General features: G+C 41.9%; 1 protein-coding gene across 2 annotated transcripts in view; it reads right to left on the bottom strand.

The window, feature by feature from the left end:
* The window catches only part of ntsr1 (neurotensin receptor 1 (high affinity)), a 95313-nt gene that overhangs the window by 49737 nt on the left and 17660 nt on the right, over window positions 1-27916 (bottom strand). The gene's annotated exons all lie outside the window — the stretch shown is intronic.

Below are 27916 nucleotides of genomic sequence, written 5' to 3'. Positions count from 1 at the left end.
AATGCTGTGTTTTATGCGAGTTCTGCCTCGATAAAACCAGATTACAGATGTAATAATACACAAAGCACATAATGTAAGTCATGTGAAGCAATAAATTACTGTGAACAGATCAGATGAATCTGTGAGACCAGTAATAGTGAGAGCATGACTGTGTTATAAATGACATTTATACCAGGATCAGCATGAGAAACTATGAGCTGAAATAGGATAATTCAGCAGAACTAGTCATAACTGGGCGACAGGTAGTGGAACCCAGCATAAAATAAGGAGTTATACAAAACATAAACACATAAAAGTACATGAGCTGTTTACAGAAGATATAATCTGTCAACAGACGTTTTCAGGCGGAGTGGGTGAGAGTGTGTAAGGGGAGACGCCCTGCAGACAGCAGAACTCCCATTGCAGTTGAATGAATGCAGTTTTTCTGTCTGGCAACTTCGCGGTGTTAACAAGGACAGATAACTGATTGCTGTTTTTTGTGTGAATGACTGAAAGACTGAGATAAAATTGTGGTGTCTTGAGAATTGATTAGAATATTCTCAACTGGTCTGGAAACTGAAGACATAGCGTGCCATATCTTCCGGTCGGCCACAATTGTGTGAAAGACGGACGGGGAATTTGACAGGGAGACGGATGATTCTGGGTTGGGTGCAGAGGCACCGGTCTGGAAGACATTTAAAGAGCAAGTGTATGTTGTGAGACAGTTGGTGCAGCAGACTCAGGAGGAGAAACAGGCTGAAAAATTGATGAAGAAAATTAACCAGAAGATACAAGAGGAGGTTGAAAAAGATGGTACAGACAAAAAGAGTAGAAAGAGTTTTGGAAGATGGTTTTGGCTTAACATGAAAAAAGCTAAAAAGGAGAGAGAGTTGGCAGAGGAAAAATGTAAACATAGTGGATGGTTTAAGGGCAAGTGGAAGGATGTAAAAGACAAGGCCGCAAAAAATGAGACTTTCTGGTCTCAGATGGTGTTGACGTGGCAGGGAAGAAAACATGCAATGTTTGATAAACCTGACACCACACATACAGAACCACACACTGACAGGAATAAAGAAGTAGCTGACAAGCCACCACCCTATGCACCTCCCACTGCTTCCGCCCAGTCTCCTCCCCCTCCTACATCTCCTCCCACAGGGCTGTACCCTGTACTTGATGTCAAAGAAGGGCATGTAACTGTTCGTGGGTTGTCCAGCCCACAGGCTGCTCTCACCTACTGTCCCGCCCCTACAGCTCCACAAGAAGAACAAAAGGACTTAATTTATTTCTTATCTGAATCACAAGACTCTCTGTCTGTAACTGATCCAGCTTGCTCTGAAGCACTCTCTGTTGGCTCTTATACTCGAGTAAGCCCAGATGGGTTTAAGCTAAGAAAAATGCGAGAAATCTTGTATGGTGTAACAATTCCCATCCCAACTTTAACTCCATCTCAGCACCATCCCTCACCCCGTTCACCCTGCACAGATTATTCACCCCAAAGCATGACCATGGCAACACCTGCCCCATCTAAGCAAGTAGGCTCAGTGACTGTTGCTGTGTATGGTGACTGGCGGCCTGATGCCACATGTCCTCATAGATTACTTCCACCACGGACATCTACTCCTTGGGCTTCACCCACTCCTAGTGTGGAATGTGAGGCCCAGGAAAATGATGAAGCTGTCTCAACCCTGCATGAACCACCAGAAGACACACCTGAGCGCAGTGCCCCCCAACCAGAAATTCAAACCATGCAACCACGCGTCTTCCGTCAGGTGGCATCAAGAGGGGAGCCTGGGTTCTATAAAAAACAGATGCCCCTCCTTCATCAACCTGGGTCCGGGGGACAGTGTAAATACAAGCCTTTTTCCCTGGGGGATCTTACCACACTCTGCGAAGTGAGGGGGCTTCTATTTGGTTGCAAACATTAGATTCTCTTACTGCAGGCACCGCATTAGCTCTAGGGGATTACCATGCTATTGCAGCGTGTTGTATGAAAACACACATGTAAAGAGGTTGAAGCGAATGCTCACTCCCTTCTCTTCCCAGACACAGATCATTTCTCTCTCCATGTCCAAGACATAGGGGACGCGCTGAGGGAGCTATACCCTGTAACCAGGGGGCACACCATTCCTAAATTCGAATGGAATCCCAACACTAACCCCAGAGAATATTTGGAAAAATGCAAATCCATGTGGCAAACACAAACAGGAACCAATCCAGCCAATGAGGGTTCACAGAGGGATTGGTTCAGAGACGCTGTGCTGAGAGGCTTACCCATTCAGGTTAAAACTAACATGGAAGACAACCCTGACCTGCCTGGTGCTGACACGGGTACATGGGACCGACACTTGATCCACCATATATCTAAAATAACAGAGGAACATAAGAAGGATGAGGAAGAACTTAAAGCATTGCAGACTCAGTTACTAAAAATGCAGTTAGCTGAAGCAAAACAAAAAACAGGGGAAAAGAAAAAAGAGAATAAAACTACCAAAATAATGTATGAAGGTGCTGTGTCCCAACCGCCACAAGCTCCTCCATTTCCTGGCCACCAGGACACGTTTGCACAGGGGCCTATGACCTCTGGTCCTCATCAGGGACATGCTTCAGGGGACGGGGTGGGCCCAGGGGAAGGGGATTCCAGTGAGGACCACCACGGAGGTGGGGGAATGCTGATGTGTGCTACTACTGTGAAGAGCCAGGCCGCACAGTGTCCATACAGTCTCTTAAATGTCCATACAAGAACCCTCAAGGAGAGAATGGATGGCATGGTCCACTTGCAAGACCAGCAGGTCGCCCCCGCAGAGGGAGAGGTGGTCCACCACGTGGAGGCCAACAGCAGCAGCCTTCACTCCAATTGCCAGCCTGGGATGAGCCCAGTCTCTGGCCAGACCACCACTGAGGGTCCCCACAGAAACCCCTGGACAGAGGGACTGAGGACCCCTTCCTGTCAGTGACGGTGTATGGACAAAGTCTTCCATTTCTAGTGGACACTGGGGCTATATGCTCAACCATCAAACAAGCCCCTCCCAACACTCTCTCCACAAGGACTACCACTGTCATGGGGTTTTCTGGGGCTAAACAGGTCCTGCCATACACCAAACCCCTAAGAACCGAAATAGGGGGACAAACCCTGAACCACAGCTACCTAGTGTCCACAGACACCCCAGTAAATTTACTGGGCAGAGACATGTTGATCAAAATGGGCGCAACCATTCTGTGTGGTTCAGATGGACTGCAGGCGCACCTTCCTAATGGCACCCAACTTTCCTGTGGCAGCAACACACACTTTTCACATGGCCAGTATTTAATCCAGCCCTTGCCTGATCCTATGGGTGATATTTACTGGGTCCTGCTACACCCAGAAACCACAGCATGCAGAGGTGTTCTCTCTTCCTTCCTTCGGTGGAAATCCTGGATCTCCACACTGGCACCCTATATTCCTCCCCCTGACCTGCCGCATGTTACCCTCTTTTATGACAGAAATAACTGCGAATGTTACCAGGAAAGCTTTGCTGATGAGCTGGAGGGTAAGACATGGGACATTGTCACCACTGAAATTTATGTAGCTCCAGAAGGCGTAGTCGCCTCTGTCAGGTTGACCAAAGAACAGGATGTTTGGTTTAAAATGTGGTCTGATGGCGTTCCGCACGTTTCTTTTGCCCTTCATCCAGAACATGAAGCACGTGAGTTAGGGGGTGTGTTAAAACGCTCCCTCTCCCTACAGGATTGGCACCTCTCTTCTACTCCTAACCTCTCCTATTCACCTTCAGGGAACACTTATCGCATTCTTAATCATTCCACAGATGTGGGCACCCTGGAACATGTACAGTTAGACAGACATCATGGTAGAGAAAAATCAGATCACCCACTGGCAGCTGCGATTGTAAAAAACATGCCCTCCACACTCTGGGCAGAAGGTCCCACGGACGTGGGCCTCATACACTGTACTCCCATTACTTTTCAGCTTACTTCTGATCAACCAATCTGGAGGTCCCAATACCCTCAAAAACCCGCTGCTGAACTGGGCATTAAGGACACAATTGAGGGTCTGTGGAATGCCGGTGTATTAGAGCCGACTGACTCCTCCCTGTGGAATACACCTATTTTACCAGTTGAGCAAAAAGGAACAGGGAAATGGAAAATGGCACACGATTTGAGGGCCGTTAATGCAGCACTGTCCACTCCTACTGTCCCTGTTCCAAATCCTTATGTTGCTCTCACCAATCTTACTCCTGAACATGCATGGTTTACATGCATTGACCTGGCAAATGCTTTCTTTTGCCTGCCTTTAGCTGAAGAATGCAGGGATATTTTTGCTTTCACCTATGGATCACATAGGTACCGATACACTCGTTTGCCACAGGGTTTTGTTCTCTCCCCAGGAATCTTTAATCAAGTTCTTAAAGACTCCTTACAGGACTGCCCACTTCCACCGCATACTACACTCATCCAGTATGTTGATGACATTCTTTTGGCCACACCTACTGTAACTGAATGTTTGGAGGCTACTGCTGTTGTTCTTTCACATTTAGCCAAGACAGGCTATAAAGTCAGTAAGGCTAAACTTCAAATCTGCAGAAGACAGGTGGACTTCCTGGGCCGTGTGGTCTCCCAGCCAGGAACTGGTATGTCACCTGCACACCAATCTGCAGTACTTTCTCATCCCAAACCACTCTTTGTGAAAGACATGTTGTCATTTCTGGGCCTTACAGGTTACAGCAGATCATTTGTCCCCGGCTACACTGATCTCACAGCTCCCCTTAGAGACCTAGTGAAAAAACAGGGCATGAGAAATCTCACTGCCCCCTTGGAATGGACCACAGACGCTGAAGAAGCTTTTATCACTCTCAAAACAAACTTATCCCAAGCTGCACACTTGGCACACCCAGACTACACGTTGCCATTTTATTTGGATGTTTCTGTAACAGCACACACAGCAAATGGAGTGCTGTTCCAGAAAAAAGGGGGTACTAGAACTGTCCTTATGTATATAAGTGTAATGTTGGACAACATGGAACAAAGACATCATGAATGCACCAGACATGCAGCAGGGATGGCTGGAAATAATCCAGAAAACAGCCCATGTAGTTATGGGACACTCTCTTCATATTCTCACATCACATGGAGTGGTGGCTTTTGTGAACTCAAAAACATTCACACTATCACCACTGAGACAACAGAGACTGAGCAGGGTGCTGGAAGCTCCTAACATCACATACACACGTGAAGGCATAAACATGGCAGACAGAATGACATCAGGAGAACCACATGTCTGTGCAGAAAAAGTGGAGTTTAATGAAAAAATCAGACAAGGCCTACAAAGCACATCTCTGACAGATGCTAGAAATCTGTATACAAATGGTTGCTGTTTCAGACATTACACAGAAGGACTTAAAGCAGCCTATGCAGTGGTGGAGGACTCAGGGTCGGACTTTGTAACAGTGAAAGCGGAAAGGCTGACAGACACACAATCAGCACAGAGAGCAGACGTTTTGGCAGTGATAGCGGCCCTTGAATTAGGAGAAGGACAGAAAGTAAACATTTACACAGACTCAGCATATGCCACAGGTGCAGTGCATGTTGAACTAAAGCAATGGTTGAGAACAGGGTTCAGGACAGCAGGACAGAAACCCATTAAGCATGAACAGGAAATGAAAAGGCTGGCTGAAGCATTGCTATTACCACAGGAGGTGGCAGTTATCAAGTGCAAAGGACATGACAGCAGCAATACCAGAGTAGCACAGGGTAACCAGGCGGCAGATCAAGCAGCGAAGCAGTGTGCTGGGTATCAACCAAAAAATATGTTGCTGTGTTCAGAGGTAGGAAGGACACCAGAGCCCACTCTGGAGGAAGTAGTGAAACTACAAAAGGGGGCCTCACCAGAAGAAAAGTCGATGTGGAAGGCGAGAGGAGGCAGTGAGGACCAAAATGGACTTTGGAGAAGTCCAGACGGACATCCAATCCTGCCACCAGGGCTCACTACAGCAGCCCTGGAAGAAGCCCATGGCATGGGGCATGTAGGGACCACACAAATGATAAAAAATCTCGAACACTGGTGGAATCCTTGTTTAAAACCAATGGCAGTGCATTGGATAAACTCATGCGAAATTTGCAGACAGTTCAATGCCAAACCTACCCTGAAGCCAGCGCCAGGGAAATTCCCAGTGGATCCTATTGCAGGGAAATAAATCATCATTGACTACACAGATATGACTGAAAGAGTGAATGGGTTCAGATATCTGTTGGTGTGCGTGGATGCATTTACAGGCTGGCCAGAAGCATGGCCCACAAAGAAAGAAGACAGCAAGTCTGTGGTAAAGTGTTTGATAAATCATTACATTCCCAGACACGGTTTTCCAGCCAAAATAAGATCAGACAATGGCACCACTTCAAAAACAAGGAGCTCAGAGAAGTGGAGACATTTTTGGGACTTAAACATTCCTTTGGGACAGTGTACCATCCACAGTCCCAGGGAAAGGTGGAAAGAATGAATCAGACCCTCAAAACCAAATTGGCTCAAATCTGTGCACACACCAAAATGAATTGGGTCATAGCCTTGCCATTAGCCTTGATGTCTGTAAGTAGCTCTGTGAATCAGAGGCATGGTCTGACTCCACATGAACTGCAGACAGGGAGACCATTTCCAGGTCCCCAAACCAGGCTACCTTTTCTAAATGAATGTGAACAGTCTATGTCTCATCGTGATTATTATAGATCTCTCCACAGTCTTGTTGCAGCAATCTCCAAACAGATTCCAGCGGAACCAGAGACCAGAGCCGGCACCACCACATCGGAAGCTGAGTGGGTCCTGCTGAAGGTGATCAAAAGGAAGTGGTCAGAACCCAGGTGGACCGGTCCATTCCAGGTCACGGAAAGAACCTCACACGCGGTGAGACTCAAGGGTAAAGGCGACACCTGGTACCACTGGAGTCAGTGTACAGCAACAGACGCTCCCTTGCTGAGGTTCAGGAAAACCTAAGAGAAAACACCGGGAAGGAAGATCAAATTTCTCACACCACTGAAGGGGCAGAATAATCCCCAGGTGTGAGAACGCAAGGCTCCAGGTCAGTCTACACCTGGGAGCTGAAGAGGAGAAAGCACAATCAGGAGAAGAGGCGGCAGTGATTGAGTTTCCCTCTCACTGAAAGTGGTAGTTTTCCCTCCCACTTGTAAAATAATGAATTAAAAAAACTGAACTAAAACTTTTGTATCTCTATTCATTTCTTTTTTACAGGTATCAAAGATTATATTACTCACAAGTATTACCAGGAATAATCATGGGGAGCCAAAGGGTAGGACCAAAACCCTCTAAGGGTTGGGTCATGTGATGTTTGTGTGTCATATCTTTTTGCATTATTACAGTGATTTTGGGTTTGTTTTGTGAACTTCCACTCCAGACATGCTCTGACAGCCGCCAAACTGAGCAAATGTTCAAACGCGCAACCAATAAGGGAAAAGCGGACTGGTGTATGGATAAAATCGAGGGGGTACAGCTCAATTATGTTTGTGGGGCCACCACCACCTTTTCTTTTGACCTCTGTCTGGTAGTGAATTGTGGGAATGGCGGAACCGGGTGGGAAGGTTATGCCATTTATTTATGCATGGACGAAAGATGGTCTAAGTACTGTAAACAACGGAGGTACTCCTTGCCCAATGCCCCACCATGTGGCTCTTGGAGCGGGGTGACTACTTGGACGGGCTCTGGATGGACTCCTGATAAAAAAGCAGTACCCGGTAATTTGACAAATATCAGCATCCAGCGCGGCACGCTAGGTGGAGCCATTAGCAACGAACGTAACCCCCTTATGCTCTCCATGTACATTAGCTGCACTCAACCCTCTGTAGAGTATTTTACTCTTGCAGTATGGCAGTCAGGAAGAGACACATGGGGACCAATAAAAATTAATTTTCAAACACCGTCTGTGCAACAGGACAACACAATTACCGTCCCACCGACAGTTAGGCCAAAAAATAAACCCCAGGCGATGGAACTTGATTATTCCACATTGAAACCTATAGAGATAATCCAAATGGCCACAGGATATACTGAAGATAACCTTTGGCTTCAGTGGATAGCACAAACAGCAAAAGAACAAAGCAAAGCTGAGTGTGTGGCCTGTGCCTCAGCCCGACCACATCTTACCACCAATCCCGCCCCTCTGTATCCAGAGGACACGTGGGGTTACAATTGTATGATACAACTAACTAAGGAGGCCACACCAGCTAACTGCACCACACTAGCCAGCATTTTTCCTCCCATCCCCAATAACACCAAAACAGGACCATTTACTCCTCAAAAAGGGAATGGCACTTATACTTGTTTTAATTTTACTGCTCAAAACCCTAAAATCAATGCGGGACAGATCCCCTTAGATTGGTGTAATAGGACCGCTTCAGGTGGGGTCATTGGACGTTGGGCAAGGTCAGGACTCTACTATTATTGCGGAGATCATAGACTGCTCACTAATATCCCACAAAAGACCATAGGATTGTGTGCCATGGTTAGGCTACAGGCACCACTGGTCCTGATAGGACCTAATATAACATCTGCTACGACCACTCATGATAAGACCAGGGCGTTAACACGTAGAAGAAGAAGGCACATCATGAAAAGGAGCGCAGGAACCTTTGACCTGAGTCAGGGCTCCCCCACTTACATTGATGCCATAGGAGTACCTCGGAGAGTGCCAAATGAATATAAAATCGCAGATCAAGTCTCAGCAGGTTTTGAAAATATCCCAATAATTGCAGCCTTTTTTCCGGTGACCCCAAATAAGAATGTTGACCGCATCAACTACATCCATTACAATGTTTTACGTCTAGCTAACCTAACAAGGGATGCAGTAGAAGGCCTGTCTGAACAATTGGCACCAACCTCCCTCATGGCTGTGCATGTTGTTATGTTGATATGTTGATATGTTGTTAGCAGAAAAAGGGGGCGTTTGTGCAATGTTTGGAGATATGTGTTGCACTTTTATTCCCAACAACACTGCACCGGATGGTTCAGTGTCAAAGGCTTTAGAGGAACTTAAGACCCTCTCCGCAACCATGCATGAACATTCTGGAATTGATAATCCTCTTCAGGAGTGGATGATGGGCATGTTTGGACACTGGAAGGCTTTGATGATGTCTTTGTTCATTTCTATTGCTGTGTTTGTAGCTATTATGGTAACGTGTGGGTGTTGCTGCGTGCCATGTATCCGATCTCTGGTTTTAAGATTTATCACCTCCACTATAGAAGGGAAGGCTTCTCAGCATCCCACCATGATGCCACTGCTAGAGGTAGACGGTGATGATGAGGAGCAGGAAGGCATGCTGAAGATTTAAAGTTGCTTAAAATATAATCTGCGGGCATTTTAGGGTGAAGTCTTATTAGACTTCAAAAGGGGGTAATGTTGGAAACATTTAAAATACTTAATAGGGTCTGCATTGCTATGCTCAAGTTATGTTTAATGATGTGTGAAATAAAATGTATTGTGTAACTTAGAGGCCTGCCTAACAGGCCTCTGTGTATGTGTGTGTTTGACTTAGATATAATTAGCCCTACAACAGTGAAGATATTTCTGTATGTGTCTGCAGATTTCTGTACATGTCTGTAGGCAAAAAGTTAAAAGTAGAATAATAGGAAATGTTGTGCAAAAGTCAAAAGGTCAGCAAAACAACTCCGGATATGGAATCAGACAGTTTCACTGACAACTGATGAAGTGTATGTTTTTTCTTTTCAATGTACACGCCTTGCTTTTGAATAAAAACTGCTGTTCTGGGGAGAAAAGATCAGAAGTGTTCGGACGAGGTGGATGTGATTACTTCTCCCTGATCAGGCAATTTGAACTGCGCAGTCTTCCTGTTTTCTTTTATTATTTAGTTTTACTAAAACAGTATAGCAGGACTTAGCTTTACCAAAACAAACGAGCAAGCAGGAGTTCTGGGGAACAGCTCCATCACTACCAGGCTTGTCCAATTTAGCCAGGAAACCTCCCATACTAAAATTACAGGTGTTTCAGTTTCATTGTCCAACCCCTGTACATGGTGTAAAACATTGGCTAATGTTATGGTGATGGTCTGACAGTTATCTAGCCATCACAATTTGGTCCTTGTCAAACTCACTCAGATCTTTATATTTAACCTTTTTCCTGCTTCTAACACATGGAGTTTAACTGAAAATTCAACATGGAAGACTCACCACCCTGTCTCGTCCAATCACTCCTCACCGGCTATTCCAATCAACGGCAGGTCCATACTCCTCCTCGGCCAATCATCTCCCAGGGCATCACTTTTAAAGACCTTCTGCATGGAAGACACCGCTCTTCTGCTGAGCTTCAATGATCAGCTGCGATATGTCCAACTAGTTTCTGGCGACTTGGTGGTTCGTCACACTGTTTGTCTCGAATTCCGCCCTCCTCCGCTTGTAGGAGCGTTCGACTGGCCTCCTGCCTTGATGGCTCCTCTTCCCCTCGTCTCAGCTCCGGGCATGGGGAAAGTGCCTTAAGAACTCCTCCAATCCTCTTACTAACCATCGCCGAGGTCGCCCTGCCTTCACCGCCGCCACGTCACCCGGCCCGGCTTCTGCAGTGTTTCTCCTCCGATCTCGTCTCTCAAACCGATCTTCCCGCACCCCAGGCTCTGACGTCTTCTTCTACTCTGGTCATCTCACAATCTTCCCTGCTTCATTCATCTCGTCCATGGATTTTTTCCAGAGCTTCATATCTTCTTTACTCAGCTTCTCAAGAAGTTCGCCTCCAATTCTGCCACATCAGCATTTCCTCTCATCCTCTCATTTCCTCGCTCCGACAACGTTCAACCCACTCCTGGCTCCGCCCAGTAATGCATAGTAATGCTCGTCCTGGTTCATCTCTAAGGGTGAGATGTATCACTCCTTTCTCTTTTCTGAACTGTATCCTCGATCATATGCCCTTTAAGCATGCTGTGTTTCCCACTCCTCTTTTACATCTAGGTAGATCATATACTTCCATGCATTCTAACATCTCACTCACTCAGGCGCCGCTCCAAATCCTGCAAGGGCAGCTCATTCATCTGGTTTCTCTCATTTAATATCTCCCGAGGTTGATCACTGTTTTGCTTTACTGATGGCTTTAATGCCGTGTTTAAATGATCTACTCCCCACTTTTCTAAGAATCCCCTTCGGCGACCTTTCGGTCGCCTTTAAGCATTTCAGAGACGTCTTCTGCTCTATTATCTGAGCATAGAATAAGCACAATACCTATTCCTCTCTCATCGTCGACCTACATTTCAAACATGGCTTCCAGATTTTTCTATCATATCACAAATCCTTCTCTGCCAAAGCTGCATCCAAATTCGCTCAATCAGGAGTTTGCCTAGACTAGTTTATTCTCGCCACTGAATTTTGTTATAACGCAGGCTACCTCTGATTCATGTGGCTCAGTTGGCCTCATTTCAGTTCTTTACGGTCCGTACCATCTCAGCTAAAAATGATGGTCTCTCAAGCGGATGGTTCTCAATCCTTTCGTTGTCAGAGCCTTGCATGTGAACACATCATTATAGCTAAAACATATACAGAACATAAATACCTTCAGTAACTCTAACAATAAGCTGCTTTAAATCTTTTACCTTATTATTTACAATAATTGAATTAATGATCTTAAATATTTACAACCCCCGTTTATCCTTGATAGTCTTTTCCGTGCTTTACCACGTATATTTATTAAATTTGTAACCATCACTTTCATATTTCCTCCGTACAATAACTTATATGCAACGCAAATTATTTTTATTGTCTGACTTTACTTAGTTTATTATATTAAAACTAGTAAACCTTCATATTAGCTCCCTCTACTAGGGGGATGTACTTTTAAAAGCAACCTGTTTGCTCTGTAGAATATCAAAATATTAATTTACACATACGAACATTTATACCAACCTTGTGCCTTTATTAACCAGGTGCTAAGGAACCATTTACTGTTTTAATATACATCTTATCTATCTTATCCTGTCTAATGGTGGAGCACACTTTCTTTCTGCATATCGGGTCGGCGCTGCTTTGTTAAGTTTGAGACAATTGATTTACAGTACCTTCCCAAATGAAGTGTTTTAAATTCTAAGCATTAACTGCATTACTGCCACAGCAAAATATCTTTCTTCTATGATGTCGTCGTCGTCACGTCAGCAGATTCCATTCAGTTTTCACGGACGCAGCTCTGTCCGTGGGTTTTGGGGGATTTTTTCAGGGTGCATGGTTCGCTGGCATCTGGCCACCTTTCTTTCCCCGAGCCGATTCATCAGCCTCTTATGAAATAATTCCCATCACTATTGCGTGCTGTGTCTGGGGCAACCAATGGAAAAGAAAACACATAGCCGCTTTATGCAACAATGCAGCCGTAGTCGAAGTAATAAATAAAGGCAGCTCCTCTTCTAGTCAATCATACCCTTCATGCGCCGCATCACCTGGCAGCTGTAACTCACAATTCATCATTACAGCCTGCAATATTCCTGGTCATCTTAACTCACTTATGATACTCTTTCTTGTTCAAAATTCCAGGTCTTCCATCGTCTCTGCCCTTCAGCCAATGTCATCCAACACAGTTACCACCTCTCAAAGACCTGATAATAGACTAATCTCATCCCTCATTCCTTTACTCCAATCAGCCAATTATTAATATAATTCAGGCTTGGCTCCCTCCACTCTCAGGTCTTATTTCTTTCTTGGCCCACTTTTCAAAATCTGCATAGCTCATAATACTCCTTTTTACCCCGTTTTCATTCCTACCGTCTTAGCTTATTACTTATTGCTTTGATGTCCGGCATTTCAAATTTCCTTATATTAAGAGTTTCTTAGCCGGCATAAATTTCTTTTCTAAAGGCCACTTTTCGAACCCACTCCAAGCCTTTCACAAACCATCTATCAAACTTTTACTCAAAGGTCTAAAAAAAAAAAAAAAATCATAGCATTCCTGAGCCAGATTCCAGGAGACCTATCACTCTTTCCATCTTAAAAGATCTCCTCCTAGAACTCCGTTCAAGCCCTTCTTCATCCTACCTAAATTTCTTCTCTCCAGTGCCTGGCTTTTAGCCTTTTATGGCTTCCTCAGAATAGGGGAATTTACTACCCATCAAGCTTATTCAATCCTGCTAGAGACCAAACAATTTCTGAGGTAAAGTTCTATCCCGATCATTTTAAAAAGGTCCTTGCTTCATCTTCATTGCTCGTTTAAACTGTCCATTCTGCCCTTTTCATGCCATGTTTAAATTCGCCATCAAACGCCACAAACTTTTTCCAACCTCCTTGCCCCTCTTCCTTACTCCAGAGGAGTTCCCATGACTGCTTCTTGGTTCTTCAACCATTTGAGACTAATTTTAGTTAATGCAATCTTCCCCCAAGTCAGTTCTCAGGTCACTCATTTTGAATCGGGGCGGCCACTACAGCCGCCTCACTAGGAGTTTCGACAGCTTCGCTTCGACAACTCGGCCGCTGGTCCTCATCAGCGTTCTCTTTGTATGTCCGTCCTGACCTCCTATCTGTATTATTTGCACAATGATTTATCAGTTCTTAGGTAAGACCTCTCACAATTACTGGTGGTGGTCGGCCTTATCCAATCCTTTCCTCTAGCTAGATCAATTATTAATCTTCCTTCTCTATTCCTGGCTCTAATATCTAACCGTTTTAAATTTGCCTATTCTCCTATTTTAATTATTTTACCACATTTTTAGACAGTTTTATTTTAGTGGATCTTCGCCACTGGCAGGCATATCCAACCAAGCCTTGTCATGCTCCTAATTCAGCCTTATCAGGTCCATCAGTCTACGCTATTGACAAGCGTATCGAAATATGCCTTGGCAGGCATAGCAATCCAGCCATCTACAGGCGCTTTTATTCGTGCCTCGACAGGCATCTCAGTCTAGATGGTTAGGCTTCTCTATCTCCGCCATCTTCAGGCGCTTTCAATCATGCCATGGCAGGCATTCCCATTTAAATAGTTAGGCTTTCACAATCTCAGACATTGGCAGGCATTTCATTCAGCCGTCGGGCTCTCACACGCCATTGGCAGGTGTCAACAAACATGCCTGGCAGGAATCTCAATCCTATGCCTCGTCAGGCATTCATCTAGCCACCTTGACGCCTGTCAGGTGCAGCCCATCTTCACCCGACCTGGCATCGGCCATCCACGCATCTTCAGTTATAACTCAAGGTAAGCCCCTTTGAGTCTAATCCATAAAAAAATGTTGGTCTGGGTTTTTACTCCCCGCTCATGTCAGATCATCCATAACTAATCTCCATTTTCCTTTAGTTCAGCCTCAGCCTGGCCTCGGCCCTTTTGGGGGGAAGACGTACCTAATCATAAGATGTTTATTCAAACTCATTTTCATCCTCAGCGTTCATGTCTCCCTCAAGGGTCCGAGCGCCAAAGAAATAATCTTTCAATAATAAACTCTTTAACCGTCTTCTTGTTGTTTCTCCATTATGTGAGTCTTTCCAGGTTGAAATGGAGTTTAAACAAAAATTCAACATGGAAGACTCACCACCCTGTCTCGTCCAATCACTCCTCACTGGCTGCTCCAATCAACGGCAGGTCCGCACTCCTCCTCGGCCAATCATCTCCCAGGGCATCACTTTTAAAGACCTTCTGCATGGACGACACCGCTCTTCTGCTGAGCTTCGACCCTCCTCCACCCCTTCTCCACCATAGGCACCCAACTCCTTCCATACCAAGGCCTTCAAAACCACCAGGATCGGATCCCAGGGGGGGGGGAAGATGTACCTAATCATAATCATAAGATGTTTATTCAAACTCATTTTTATCCTCAGCATTCATGTCCCCCTCAGGGGTCCGAGCGCCAAAGAAATAATCTTTCAATAATAAACTCTTTAACTGTCTTCTTGTTGTTTCTCCATTATGTGAGTCTTCCCAGGTTGAAATAAATTTTAAAGACAAATGTTCACCCGCTTGCTTAATTGTATATCCAACCCGTGTCATGACAGAAAAAAACACTGTTCTTTATTTCACCTGTCAGTGGTCATACTGTTATGTCTGATGTGTTTATTTTTAAGCGATTTCTTTTACTTATGTTTAATCTGACCCATTTTCCCTGTTTAAATTCAAATAAAATGAATATTTGAATTTTAACGTTCTTTTTTGTATCATTTTGTTAGAGGTTTTCTGTGTTCCTGTTTTCTGTTTGTTTCCTTATTTAATAAAAATAAATAAATTAAAACAATTTCCAGAATAAACATTGAAATAATTTGTTCCATACTTGTCTGATTTAACAGGTTGCTTCTTACTTGGGTTGTAGGTTGTCAGATAATCACCGTAACTCCCAGTAATTCAGAAGACTTAAACCAAATTCAAAATTCAAGTATGATTCTACAGGTACTGACCCTTTGTTGTTGGCATTTCAGTTAGTAGTTAGTTAGTGCTGAAAGTCCCAAAATTTGTTAACTTAGGGTCATAATGTGGATATTGCTGATTGTTGAAACACTTAGTTCAAAGGTCATACAACACCAAGGAAGCTGAAGCACAAGGAGCACCAGTTATGCTGTTAGATGCTGTCTCAATGTAATGCTGACGTTGCTGCTATGTTGGTAAAATAATAAAGGCAGACAGAGCTCAGCAGGTGACTAATGAAGAACAAAGCATACAATTGGATTTTGAATCTGATTAGGCTTACATAGTTGATCTAATTGGTAAAAATGGATGAACATTTTGGTGTCACAAAATTCAATGAACTACATTATTTGTTTTCACCAACACCTGATGTCAGAGACCTCTGCTAATCAAAAGTCAAGGTTCCTAAAATGGTCCAGCCTCATTAACAGAATTAATGACAGACTACCAAGTTAGCATTCAACCGTCAGAATGAATTTATTGTCATTTCAAAATAAATAAAATGGAGACTTTCTTGTTATATTAAATAAATAAATATTTAAAATGAATTAATACAATAAATACCAAAAGATAAACAACTACATGGCAGCAATGAAAAAGAAACTGTAGCCATGCATTGTTTATAGCTGTAGACAGGATTCCAGAGATGTTTAAGTATTTTTTACAAGTCTAAGTCAAGTCTAAATTTTCAGACGACTGAAATAAAAAACATTTTCATCAAATCTACAGCATCTAGTGCACTGCATCGTTGTAGGTTAGGATTTCAAACTTGGAATGTTTGTCTTTAGGCCTAAATTATTACAGGGACATTTGATAATTATCTTACAATCTCTTTATGAAAATTTATCTTTTTATTCATTTATGTTTACAACAATAGAATATGAATAATTAAAAAATAGAAAGAGAATAAAACCTTTTAATGTTGAATTTCTGAATGAATCAAACTAAGTGTTTTTTCATCTTTGTAATGACTAAGTGAACACCTGTTTATCCCTGTCTTCATATTGTCCACTTCATTTATATGTTGCACTAAATGTGGTTTGGAGGGTTTTCATCTTCTTACCTTTAGCTGGAATTTTAATATTAACATTTAAAACTTTTGTTCCTAATTTTAACTAGTAAAGATATTCAACATTTACGGTGTAAATTACAACATGAACGAGACAGAGTGTAGTAAGTAAGTGCTTTTAATTGTGTGACGTGTCCTTGTAATTATGCAGTTATCTTAGCAGCAAGATGATGTTGGATGTAGGTAAAGTTAATAATTGAAACAGTGGAGCAGACAATGGCAAGACACAAGGGTGAAGATGATCCCTGGAAGCATTTGAGAAACTGCATCCAATCCTGGAATTGTTATCTCTCCTCCTGCAGTACTGTCTGCATAAAACCATGAAAAAAAAAATAAATAGAATTCACACTTCACTCAGTTAGGCTTACATGAAAAGCCAGTCTTAAGAAAATGTGTACGTTTTATGTTCAAGGAAAAGTGAATGCACTTTGTTTGATCATTAAGGTGTACTCTATTAAAATACCTTTCCTACTATGAATTTACATGCCAAAACTTTTTTTTGAAGTTTTTTCTAAGGAAAACCTGTGGCGACAAATTTTATAAAATTCCTACCTTAATATAAAATGTCAAAAATATCTGTAGAAAAAAATAGATTCTACAATTTGTTACTTACAGTTATTAACTGACTGGCCAGGATCAGGCTACGGTTTGAGGGAAAAACAACTCCAACAGTTTGCTAATGCTGTAGCCAGAGTGGAGCTCTGCTGCTTCCAAAACTGCAGAGTTCATTTTAAAATGCAGGCACATTCTTGATGAACTTGTTGATTGGACTGATAAAAACAATACATTTCTACACTGACCTTCTCCATGTTCTGCTGCTGGTGGCACAATGCATTGTTAAATACTTTGCAGCACAAAACCCCGCCCATTTAACAATCCCGGGCTAATCTGGAAAGTCCTACCCCAGAAAAGGCACTTTTATGCGTGAAAGTATAGATCCTGGAAAGTTAAATTACTTGTGTGTCGAAATACGATAGTGCTTTTAAAATCCCGGGTAATGGCTGAACGTTCCTGCAATGGAAAAGGAGCTATAGACTCAGAGAACACAGTGTTCACATTTATTAAGCTCAGTTTAAGGTAGGCAAAAATATTCAAGTATTTGAAAGTATTGTTTATCCACCAAGGTGTGTCTAACAAAGACTTTCATCAGGGGAACAAAATTAGAGCAAATTCCCAGGCTTGGGCAGCTAATACAATCTTACGACTAACACAACTGTCTTAGCTGATGGTAAGTAATCAAATTCCGCCAGTTTTCGCTCAATCGATTCTGACTTTTTGGGTTTACAGATCAAACACTGAAAAATCAGATTTTCTTTTCATTCTTGTTCATAAAATACATAAATAGAAAATTCCCTGTTTTTAGATTTGTAAATACAACAAACAGGATATTCTTTGATGTACTTGGTTTTGAGTTTAGTAAAAATCACAATGTTAGAGGCTTTGATGCAGAAATGTGGCAATTTGTTTTATCCCTTCATTTTCTGTTCAATTCAAGACTATCTCTATGAGGAAATTTGGAACACATTAGTTTTATGGTGAATGTTTCATACATTTAACGGTTGAAATAAAGCTCACAATAAGTAATATTTCTTGGAACAGTAATTGGAATCTGTCAAAATTGGAATCAACGGCTCATACCTGATCAGAATGTTATGGCATATTTCTGAGATTTTTCTAATGCTTTGACTTGTCATTATACATTTTAGCTGATTATGGAATTTAGATTGTTTATAACCTCTTATAGCAATTATTGCAGCTAGCGTGACTACCATTAATTGATACTAAAACAGCAGTCTTTGTTTGTGAATTCCTTAGACAATATAGGACCTTACCTCAGCTCTGAGATTTCCAAAAGCCTACCAATATGTCCAAATCCAGCATGAACCATGAAAGAGGCTGCAAGCTCAAAGGATAAAACAGAAAAAAATTACTTACTGTTTAGCCTTCCTGATTTCGGTTTAAAGTCTTGCTTTTTCTCACTTTCTCACAGTTTTTCCTTTCCACTGTCACTACATGTCTGCTGAGTATGAGGGATTGCTGCAAAGTCAATGCAAGTGACTGTCCACTGTCACTACATGCTCAACCAGGAGGAGTGAAAGCTACAAGTCACTAACTTGATGCAATCTTCTGGGTTTCCGTAGATAGAAAAAGATTTAACCAATTTTATTCATTAACTAAATTTGCCTGCATTGTTTTGATAGTTAGGATTAATTGTAATCTATGTACTCGACTTGAAATCTATATGATTTGATTTAACTGACTTTGTAAAGGGCCTTGAGACAACATGTGTTGTGAACTGGCGCTATAGAAACAAACTGAATTGACCTGAACTGAATTTTATAACTAGCAGTAATGCTTCAAAATGCCATAGAAAATGCAATTTGTTTTTGAACAGCTTCTTACATCTCTGTGCTTCCACTGACTTCATTTTTTAAAACACTGCACTCATATTGAAAATAGCTGGCTGTGTCCTCTTCCCACATGAACAACTTCCAAACTGAAGAGTGTTGTTGTGAGCACAACCTAGCGGTACTCATCAGTAGTGGTCAAGCTTATGTATGATTTATGCACTGATTGGAAAAAGATCTAATTTTAGATCTGTCAGGATCTGTCTGGTTTGAGTTTGTCTACTTTTCTAAGCCAGGTGTTTTCTGTTCATTCAGGCTTATTAGATCTCTTCAGTTTAGTTTTTGTTACCCTTTGGATTCTGGTATTTCATGTGTTTAGTTACATTTCCCTTTAGACCAGTTTTCCCTTGGTTTTGTTATCTAGTCTAGTCTCTTTGTTAATTTTCTGTTCAGTTCCTCATGTCCCGGTTATTCCCCTTGCTAATCAGGTTCAATTAGTTACTGCCTCTGTCTCTCTGCAGCCCTGGTTCACACCTGTGTCATATTGCTCCTGATTAGCCTGTATCCCAGTTCATTGGTTCTCACTATACTTCCCTCAGTTCATAAGCTCTCTGGTTTTCATTGTTCCTTGTTGGTTCCTTCCGTTTACACTTTGTTACCTACCCTATGTCTTTGGCCTGGTCAGGTCCTGAGTTCTTCCATGTCTATTGCCTGGATTTTTATGTGGCTTATGTTTTCCACCTGCCTGAGTTCCTGTGCCTGGTCAGCTGTCAATTTATTTTTCTATTAATCCTTTTCATCAGCTCCACTCAATCCTGCATTTGGGTTCTACCTCAAACGTGACACGATCAGTCAATCACCAATTGGCCAATTCCGATTTCTCGGTGCAACTCTTAATAGTTAATCAAATTAATTTACAACAGCAAACAGGATTTCCACAATGTTGTCAGTTATATCTGTTCTAATTTTTCTTTTTGGAAATTGATTTGAAACTTTCTAAAATGCACATTATTTGTATTTAACTAAAATTCCTGAATAGATTTAAGTGCTAATCAATACACATGAGAATATTTGCCATGTAGAACATTTTCACCTTTACTGATACACTCAAAGAATAACTTGATGCATTCATTTAGATGTTTTTTTTTATTTAAGGTATTGTGTTAGCATGAAAGTGGTTTATAAATATAAATATTAAATTACATACATCTTGATTAAAGGTGCTGTACAAGATTACCATGGTTATTTGACACAGTAGCTTTGCCTTCCCTTCCTCTCTGCATTCTTTGTGCACATTTCAGTGGCCCTGACGAGTTTATGAAAAATCTGCAATCCTCATCAAACAGGAACTGAGAGGGAGAGAACATAACACGAGTAATCCTGTTATCTGTTATCCAGACATTAAAATCATGATGGACAGCCTGATTGTACGTTTAAAGAGGATACAGCAGAACGTTTACTAGAACCACAATATCAGGTATGGGTTTTTTATGGAAAGTCCATGTTAAGTGGGCTGTAAGGCATACTTGACAGGAGTTGTAAGCTAAAGGAACAAAGCATGGAAAAATCAATCTGCTATGCAATGTCTCCCTTTAAGTCATACATTGTTGCTAATTAAAAAGCCTAATTAATATAATCCTCCAAGACACATATTCTGCTATTCCGTGATATTGTCTGGCTTCATGCTCATTAAGACAGCAGCAAATTATTTATTTCTCATTGTTAATTACCGCTCTGATCTAAAGACAGTATATCAGCAGAACATTGAAGGGATGCTGTTGCACTACATCAGGAATGCTTTAAGTAAGGTTAGGGAATGGCCTCCCCGATCGGAGGGTTAGCAATCCCTGAACCCGGTGGTGGACATCGGCAATAAGGGACGCTGTCAAGCTGAAGAAGGAGTCCTATCGGCTGTGGTTGGCTTGTGAGACTCCTGAGGCGGCTGACGGGTACCGTGAGGCCAAGCGTGCTGCGGCCCGGGCGGTGGCGGAGGCAAAAACCCGGGCCTGGGAGGAGTTCGGTGAGGCCATGGAGAAGGTCTACAGGTTGGCCTCAAAGTGATTCTGGCAAACTGTCCGCCGCCTCAGGAGGTGGAAGCAGTGCTTCGCCAACACTGTTTACAGTGGGGGTGGGAGGCTGCTGACCTCGACTGGGGACATTATCGGGCGGTGGAAGGTGTACTTTGAGGATCTCCTCAGTCCTGCCATCACGCATTCCCTGGTGGAAACAGAGGCTGGGGACTCGGGGTTGGACTCTTTCATCACCCAGGCTGAAGTCACCGAGGTGGTTAAAAAGCTCCGCGGTGGCAGGGCTTCGGGGGTGGATGAGATCTGCCTTGAGTACCTCAACTCTCTGGATGTTGTGGGGCTGTCATGGTTGACGCCTCTTCAAAATTGCGTGACGGTTCGGGACAGTGCCTCTGGACTGGCAGACTGGGGTGGTGGTCCCCCTTCATAAGAAGGGTGACCGGAGGGTGTGTTCCAACTACAGAGGGATCACACTCCTCAGCCTCCCTGGTATGGCCTATGCCAGGGTATTGGAGAGGAGAGTCCGGCCGAAAGTCGAACCTCGGCTTCAGGAGGAGCAGTGTGCTTTTCGTCCCGGCCGTGGAACACTGGACATGCTCTATACCCTCTACAGGGTACTCGAGGGTTCATGGGAGTTTGCCCAACCAGTCCACATGTGTTTTGCGGACCTGGAGAAAGCATTTGAAAGTGTCTCTGGTGATGCCCTGTGGGGGTGCTGCAGGAGTATGGAGTCGGGGGCCCTTTATTAGGGGCCATCCGGTCTCTGTACAAGCGGAGCAGGAGTTTGGTTCGCATTGCCGGCACTAAGTTGGACCTGATCCCGGTGCACGCTGGACTCCGGCAGGGCTGCCCTCTGTCACCGGTCCTGTTCATAACTTTTATGGACAGGATTTCTAGGCGCAGCCAAGGGCCGGAGGGGGTCTGGTTTGGGGACAAGAGGATTTCGTCTCTTCTTTTTGCAGATGATGTGGTCCTGCTGGTCCCCTCTAGCCAAGACCTATAGCATGCGCTGGGGTGGTTCGCAGCCGAGTGTGAAGCAGCTGGGATGAAGATCATCTCCTCCAAGTCCGAGGTCATGGTTCTCGACCGGAAAAGTGTGGCTTGTCCTCTTCAGGTTGGAGGGGAGTTCCTGCCTCAAGTGGAGGAGTTTAAGTATCTCAGAGTCTAGTTCACGAGTGAGGAAAAAATGGAGCAGGAGATCGACAGACGGATCGGTGAAGCTGCCACAGTAATGGGGGCACTGTGCCGCTCCATTGTGGTGAAGAGAGAGCTTTACCGGTCATGACCGAAAGAACGGCTTCTACAGGTTTGTACTGTTAATTTTATCAGTGTAACCTTTCTGCACCAAAAACGTCAACAATAGCTGTATTGTTTTTTTAATGATAAGCAGAGCTGCAGGAGAACTTTATTCAATCAGCCTTGCACAAGGAGGTCCAGCTCATTGCTTCCTCAAAAACTGGTGTTACCAGTCTCTTTAACCAGGGACTTTGACTCTCTCAAAATCACACCAGGCTTATTTTGTGTTATAATTTTGAAGGTGGAGGCAGCAACTAATCATACGGAGCTCACCAAAGAGATTGTTTGTTGTGGTTATATGGGATTCTCACACTAGAAAGAAAAAACAGTATAATAGGATTGTGTAATTACAATTACTTGTGAAACTAGTTAATCATTAATTAAAAATGACATGCTTATTTCTGCTTTTGTGCAGGGAAAGTGTAGTTCTGTATTTTGCCCTTATGCTTGTTGTCTACTGTTACTCTTCTTATGTCTACTGTTAACAAACTGTTCTTTTTCCTGAAAGGAAAATTGTCCTGCAGTCCACAATGTGTTTAACTCCTATGCCTCAGCAGATCACAAATGGAATAAAGGTCTGCAGCCTTTTGGAGGTGGTTTTTTGTTTTATTTTGACAGCAGTGTGACTTTAGACTTTTCTGAAGAAATTGTTTCACACATTATTGTGAAATTATTTGAGCTGTTGACTTTTAAAAAATTGGTAGAATCTATTAGTTTCTCATCTTCAATCTTTTTTTCTTGTTCTTTACCCAGATGTTGATTACATAATTGGTGCTTTGCTCCTGAGCTCAGCAGAGAGGAAGTCCAAGACATGCAAACAAAAATGCAATCTTTAACTTCTTCCAGAACTTTCTGCCAAACATTGAAACCTTGACTGTCCAAACCATGCAGGTTTGGTATAGTATCAATACGTTTTGAAATAACAGAAGTGCATTTTTACAGTTAAATAAAAGGATGTCAGTTGCTGTGTTAGTTCCTTATCATGTCCAGTTACAAAGTGTATACAGTCCCAATCAGCAGGCTGGCGCTGTAGAACCTCCTGGAGCCTAGTGAGCTGTATCTACATGAACTCTATCCCAATCAAAGTTGCTTGCAATTGAAATAAATAAATGTTTTTTAATAATTGTTTGGCCTGAGTCAATGTGTAAATTCACTTAAACAAAAAAATAAAGTTAATCAGAAACATTATGATTAATAAATGGATGCAGTGAAAACAACATCACAATGCAATAGGGTGATCTGTGCCACTTGTTTTTCTTTGGGTACTAAAATAATGGTACATTATAAAAGTGCAACCTATAAAATTACTATAAACCAAATCAAACCCACAATTTGAAAGTAAGAGGAATAATAAATGTAATTGACTTTGTACCACTATCAAAAATCCAAGATTTCTTAGAAGGGTGCAATAATCCAAACTGTGTATATATTTTGTTGTATATATTGCTGTTAAAAACAGTCATTATGTCCGCCATTATACATGTCTGATGTCTCATCCATTCTGGCCAACTCTGCCTTTAGTCAGGCTCTGCGCGCGGGCACACTCAATCTGCCCCCTGACCAGCACCTGCCTTGAGCTGAGCACAGAGGTCCCCAGTCCCATGTGTCTGTGGCCGATGAGGCGTTCCCGCCGATGATGAACATGATGCGGCCCTTCCCTGGATGCGGCCGTCTGTCCCTCAAGGAGCGTGTGTTTAATTACCTCCTCTCCCGGGCCTGCCTCGTGGTGGAGGACTCCTTAGACATTTTGACCTCACAGTGGAAGTGGTATCCTCATACAGTGGCTTCTAAAAGTGTTCACACCCCTTTAACTTTTCTACATATTGTCACATTACAACCAAAAACATAAATATATTTTATTGGAATTTTATGTGAAAGCCCAATTCAAAGTGATATACAATTGTGAAGTGGAACGAAAATTATACATGCTTTCTTTTTTTTTTTTTTTACAAAGAAAAAACTGAAAAGGACATTGTGCACAAGTATTCAGCCCCCCTGAGTCAATTCTTTGTGAAACCACCTTTAGGTGCAATTACACCTGTCTTTTAGGGTATGTCTCTACCAGCTTTGCACATTTAGTGACCGAAATTTTTGCCCATTCTTCTTTGCAAAACAGCTCAAGCTCAGTCAGATTAGATGGAAAGTGTTTTCAGATCTTGCCAAAGATTCTTGATTGGGTTTAGGTCAGGACTTTCACTGGGCCATTCTAACACATTAATGTTTTGTTTTAAACCATTCCATTGTAGCCCAGCTTTATGTTTAGGGTCATTGCCCTGCTGGAAGATGAACCTCCGCCCCAGTCTCATGGTTTTTGCAGACTCCAACAGGTTTTCTTCCAAGATTGCCCTGTATTTGGCTCAGTCTATCTTCCCATCAACTCTGACCACCTTCCCTGTCCCTACTGAAGAGAAGCACACCCACAGCATGATGTTGCCACCACCATATTTGACAGTGGGGATGGTGTGCAGTGTGAGTTCTCTGCCACACATAGCGTTTGGCATTTTGGCCAAAATGTTTAATTTTGGTCTCGTCTGACCAAAGCATGGCTTCCCAATATTATCTTAACCAACCTCTAAGGCCGTCACAGATCTGCTGTATTTGTACTGAGATTAGACACAGGTGGACTCTATTTAGTCATTAGTTATCATCAGGCGACTTCTGACGGCAATTGGTTGCACTCAGAGTAAAGGGGGCTGAATACTTCTGCACAACGCATTTTTCGGATTTTTATTTGTAAAAGATTTTTTAAACCATGTATAATTTTTGTTCCACTTCACATTTGTGTACCACTTTGTGTTTGTATATCACATAAAATTCCAATAAAATATATTTATGTTTGTGGTTGTAATGTGACAATATGTGGTAAGGTTCAAGGGGTTTGAATACCTTTACAAGCCACTGTATCATTGAGGTACACACTGAAGTTGTGGAGCTGTGTTTGAAGGCCACATGTATGGTTATTACCTGCTAAATAACCAAAGGGAAATGTATCATTACATTTCGGGAGCCCCCCGACACCTGCTGTGAGGGGTCCAGCAGCATTTCTGTTATTACATTTTGATTTTCAAATTTGACATTTCAAAATGAATTTTGGTCACTTTTTGCTGAGATCTTTTGAAAATAAAATGTTAAACATTATTGTATTTATCATTTTAATTGATTTACAAACTAAGCAGTCTTTGAGAAGGAAAGGATAATGCAGTTTGGATGATTTATTTTTAATTTTATTTATGAGTCAAAAAATGCAGCTTCATTTTGAAAATGAAAAGCATTTTATTAATCCATTTTAAGTTGAATATTGGGACACATTGACTTCCATATACTTGTTACCTTTGCTGTTTGAACTATTTATAATTAAAACTCTATAGATTGAAAACATGATTAAAGGCAAATATTGTGTGCTGTAAAGCACTATGATTGCACTGCTTTATGTAACTTGTGTACTGAAATAGCCTTTCTGATAATGGAACATAAAACATTTATTGACAAAATGGGACATTTTTACATTTTTAAACATTAACTTCACTCTTATTGTCACTGCAAAGTCCATACTGCGCATCTCAACCTTGCAACTTGCTAAGGGACATTTATCCAAACATTAATAGGGATGTACGTCATGTATTGTGTGGTTGAAACACAACCAAATTGATTTAATTTCTATTTATTAGAAAAAAACTTATTGGTTGAATAAAAATAATTTTAAATCCAAATCTGCAGGGGTATGGATAATTCTGGACACTTGGAAGTGAAAATGGAAAGCGTGGCAGACTTGTATGAGGGCAACCAGGCTTCGCAGGTTGAGGTAGTGATGTATTGATGGTTTTTGCAGCCAGCCAACAGAAGGATTTACAAGCATACATAAGACCCTAGAAACAATCTTAGATGAGAAGAGTAAGAGTGAGATACTGTATATACTGAATTTGAAGTATTTACTCAGCCAACAACAGAATCGCTATACTGAGTACATCCGGCATTATTATTTCGAAAAGTTTGCTATGGCAAGACTTCTGAAACAGATTTTATGTTAGGCTGACCTTCATGCTACATGACACCTGTAGTCCTGCACAATCCACTATGTTTACACAGTGTTGTGGGCTATTACCACTTCCACTTGTGATTTATGAATACCCAGAAGGAGCTCAGAGGAGGCTCATCATTATCAGTTTATGACGGAAATGTTCTGTGAAAGACTTATCTGTCCAACGAATAATATTCTAGACATCTTGGTTTTAGTCTACCTTCTCTCTGGCGAATGTAATTTTCACTTCATGTTTTTCTTTGAGAGGAAAAGTTCCCTACTTGCAGACCTTCCATAGAAGTTAAACTTGTGCAGTCTTGTTCTGATTCTAGAGGCAGGGTTTTTCATACTAAAAATAGACAGAGACTGCTGACGGTCTGTGAGACTCCTTTTAGCCTGTTGCAGTCTGCTCTCAGGGTAAACAGCTCATTCTATCTCACCATGGTGCACTGGTTTGCTGGCTAGACTCAGATATGGTTATGAGCAGTGGGTTGGAAGAACCACGTGAATTGCTCTAGTAACTACTTGAATGCTAACAGCGGATTCTCAAGGAAATCAGTGTTACAGCTGCACCATAGCACTAGTGGGGATGGTTTTATTTTAACCATTTGAAATCATAATGTGGGAATAAATGTGAGGGTGTCCTAATTTATTCCTCACCACATATGACTTTCTTCAATTTAACAGAAAATGTTAAGAAAAGTGTCTTCTTTGATTTTTATTGTTTATTTATAGTACTTGAATTTTCAGGGTTTTTTTAATGTCCAAATGCAAGGGTGTCCTTTTGTTTTTTTTCACATGACAATTACTTTTATGAGGTTTATCTTTATTTACTGTTTTTAATAGTCTATTTGCGCAATCTTTGAATGCCTGATATGTTTAATAATCTGATATTTTAGGTTATAATTATGCAAAAACACAAAAAATTAGAAAGGGCTTAAAACATTTTATCAAAATATTTGTTAGACAACATTTTTTCTCCTGAGAAACTCCTCCCAAGTGATCTGGTTGATCCGGTTCTTCATGTGTAAATAAATGGATCCATCTCACTTTCAGCAAGGAATAATCTAAATATTTAAACAATTCTGACATTGTTTAAACCAAAGTCTTTCCACAGCCAAATACCATGTGTCCTGTGCTGTTTTATAGTCCCCAGCAGAAACAATCAGTGACATAAATGAACCTGGCTTCTGTCTAGTGTTGTGTCTTACATGAGCAAAGCAGAACTTAATGAAAACAATGTACATGTATTTAGCAATTGCCATAGGAAATTATTTTTAACCTATGACAACTTAAATGCAGATGCAATAAACAGTAAAGAAAAAAATAGAGTTAGGCTCACTGAAGAAAATGTGGAAAACAAATGAAACTGAACTAAACTATTCTCAGGCTGAAAAATACATCTCAATTGTTCTTTCAATAACTCCCAATAAGATACTACATTACAGACCCATCTTTCTTGCAGTGTTATCTCAAAAGCATACGCCAGAAAATACATTCCTGTCACAGTGTGTCTCTTGGTTTTGTATTTGTTTACGTTTTAGTTAGGTGGTTGCTGTCCAGTATTATTAGTTTTTGAGTTCCCGTTCTGGTGTCTTATTTTTAGGTTATGTTCAGTTTATTGTATGTGGTTTTGATTCTGTAATTAGTTATGTTTAGTCAGGTGTTTTTTTTCTGTTAGTTTGGTTAGTCCTTAAGTCCTCGTTTCTGGGTTCTGTTTCCAAGGTTCTCTTCTGTTGACTGTGTTTGTATTATTATTATTATTATTATTTATTATAGATCTGTTTCCCCCGTGTTCTGGTCCCTGGGTGTGTTTACAG

Source organism: Girardinichthys multiradiatus, chromosome 1, assembly GCF_021462225.1.
Source record: "Girardinichthys multiradiatus isolate DD_20200921_A chromosome 1, DD_fGirMul_XY1, whole genome shotgun sequence".
Taxonomy (NCBI): Eukaryota; Metazoa; Chordata; class Actinopteri; order Cyprinodontiformes; family Goodeidae; genus Girardinichthys; species Girardinichthys multiradiatus.
The sequence above is the reverse complement of the archived record's forward strand: the minus strand, read 5'-3'. Positions and strand labels throughout refer to the sequence as shown.